General features: G+C 35.1%; 1 pseudogene across 1 annotated transcript; it reads left to right on the top strand.

The window, feature by feature from the left end:
- Nucleotides 1-1771: 1771 nt before the first annotated feature.
- Nucleotides 1772-2559, top strand: LOC309830761 (annotated as a pseudogene). Its single transcript has one exon. The product of its transcript is annotated as an uncharacterized misc_RNA (transcript).
- The last annotated feature ends 494 nt before the right edge of the window (nt 2560-3053 follow it).

Here is a 3053-nt window from a genome sequence, read left to right as displayed (position 1 = left end):
GGATATATGTATATTTATAATTGAATCACTTTGCTGTATACCTGAAACCAACTCAACATTGCAAATCAACTATACTCCAATATAGAATAAAAATTAAATTAAATTTTAAAAAAAGAATATTCACACATACACAGAAAACCCAGACACTAAGCAAACACAGATCCAAGAAATTCAGAGAACACAGGAAGGATAAAAAGAAAACAAATTCCACTTTAGAAAAAAAAGGCACATTCTATGCAGAGGAACAAAGATTAAAATTACAGTGGACTTATTGTAGCTAGAAGACAATGCAGTGCTGAAGGAGAAAAAAAAAAGTCAACCCAAAATTCTACACCCAGTGAAAATATTTTTCAAAAATGAAGAAGTAAAGACACTCTCAGAAAAAGAAAAACTGAGATAATTCATTGCCAGGAGACCTTCCCTACAAACAGTGGTAAGGGAAGTTCTTCGGGCAGAAGGAATATGAGAGGAAACAAATTTGGACTGACACAAAGAAATGGTGTTGAAAATGGAATCAGTGAATATAACATAAAATTCTTTTTTTCTTATTTTTAACTGATTGAAAATAAAACTGTCTAAAGTAAAAAATAGTAACAACATATTGTATGTTTATAGCATACGCAAAAGTAAAATTTATGGGAAAAAAAGCACAAAAGATGGGAGAGAGGAATAGAGAATATATTGTTGTAAGATCCTTGAAAGACCTTACATAACATGTGTAAAGTGAAAGAATGACATCTGAGGGGTGGCTCTAATTAATTAAAGATGTACAGTGTATTGCAAATCACAGGGCAAACACTAAAACATTAACACAAATGAATAAAGAAGCTAATATAACAGATAAAATGAAATTACAAATCATGCTGTTTATTAGAGAATATAATAAAAGAAGAAACAACAGATGGAACAAATAGAAAGCAGCTTAAAAGATAGATAATAAAAAATAAGAACCTAATATATGCTGTCTGCAAGAAACACAGTTCAAATATAAAGATACAGATAGTTTAAAAAGAATTAAAAATGAACTACGTAAACACTAACCAAAAGAAAGCTGAAGTTGCTATATTAATAACAGATAAAGTCGTCAGAAAAAGGAATGTTATTAGTCATAAAGAGGGACATCGTGGCATGATAAAGGGGTTAATTCTCCAAAAAGACACAACAATCCTAAATGCATATGCACCTTACAATAGAAGGTCAAGATACATGAAGCAAAAACTGAAACAAGAAACAGACAAATCCACAGTGAAGACTTCACTGTTCTTCTCGAAGGGATAGAACAAGTACAGAGTACATTAGTAAGATCACAGAAGACCTAAACAATGCAATCAACTTATTTGACAAAATTTCTGTTTACATTTACAGAACACCCCTCTGGACAACAGAACACACAATCTCTTCAATTTCACATGAAACATTCACCAACATATACTTTGTGCTGGCTTATTAAGAAAACTTAAAATTTTGAAATAATAAAAATAATATAAAGTAGGACCTACTGTATATAACAGGGAACTATACTCAATACCTTGTAATAACCTATAATAGAAAAGAATATGAAAAAGAATACATATGTATTCATCTGTATAATGGAATCACTTTGCTGTATGCTTGAAACTAACACAACATTGTAAATTAATTACACTTCCATAAAAAATAAATAAAATAGGTCATAGCAGAGCTCTCTGGCTGTGTCTTGAGGATCCGGCGCCAGAGGTGCAGACGGTTTGATGAGTCCCTTAGTGTCCCTGCTGAGACTCACGCCATCATCATGTCCCCGTACCTGCGTCCCCCCAACACGTCTCTCTTTGTAAGGAACTTGCGGACGATACCAGGTCTGAAGATTTGCGACGTGAATTCGGTCGTTATGGTCCTATAGTTGATGTGTATGTTCCGCTTGATTTCTACACTCGCCGTCCAAGAGGATTTGCATATGTTCAATTTGAGGATGTTCGTGATGCAGAAGATGCTTTACATAATTTGGACAGAAAATGGATTTGTGGACGCCAAACTGAAATACATTTGCACAGGGGGATCAAAAGACTCCAAATCAGATGAAAGCCAAGGAAGGGAGGAATGTGTATAGCTCTTCACTCTATGATGATTACGACAGATACAGACGTTCTAGAAGCCGAAGTTACTGAAAGAAGGAGATCAAGAAGTCCTTCCTTTGATTACAACTATAGAAGATCTTATAGTCCTAGAAACAGCAGACTGACTGGAAGACCACGGCATAGCAGAAGCCGTTCCGACAATGACAGATTCAAACACCAAAATCGATCTTTTTCAAGATCCAAATCCAATTCAAGATCACAGTCCAAGTCCCAGCCCAAGAAAGAAATGAAGGCTAAATCACATTCTAGGTCTGCATCTCACATCAAAACTAGAGGCACCACTAAAACACATTCCAAAACACATTATACGTCTGGCTCAAGACATGAAAAGGAATCAAGGAAAAAAGCACCACCTAGATCCAGATCTCAGTCAAGATCACAGTCTAGGTCTAGGTCAAAATCTAGATCAAGGTCTTGGACTAGTCCTAAGTCCAGTGGCCACTGATAGTATAAACCATGATATTTTTAGGCATGTATCATTCATTTACTCACAGTTTGGTGTACTTAAATTATCAGGAATACAATGTTGCAATGATGCTTAAAAAACACTTGTCAGTTTTCCCTGTACCAGGCAATGGTTATTATTAAAATGATGTGCGATTGAGAAGCCACTCTTAAGAGTCCAGTTTGTTTAATGTTATGGGCAGCTATCAGTTTGTGGTGTCTCTGTATATTTTTGTAACGAATCTCATTTTTTAATGCTTGAGGTATGAAAAGATGTTGGTTGACCATAATTTGCAACATTGTCTTATTAAAAATAACCTTTCATATCCATATTTGGTAGAACTGTTAACCTAGAAATGTAGCTTGCCAATAAGGTAGAATGATACAAAAGTGAAGTTGTAGCCACCGTACAACACTGACCGACCAGACACATTTAGGTTCAGGGTGGACCTTCTGGTCTTGTCAAGATGTCTAGACCCATGCTGATAATTTTTG

This window comes from Grampus griseus (genome assembly GCF_964374135.1).
Source record: "Grampus griseus genome assembly, chromosome: 12".
NCBI lineage: Eukaryota > Metazoa > Chordata > Mammalia > Artiodactyla > Delphinidae > Grampus > Grampus griseus.
The sequence above is the reverse complement of the archived record's forward strand: the minus strand, read 5'-3'. Positions and strand labels throughout refer to the sequence as shown.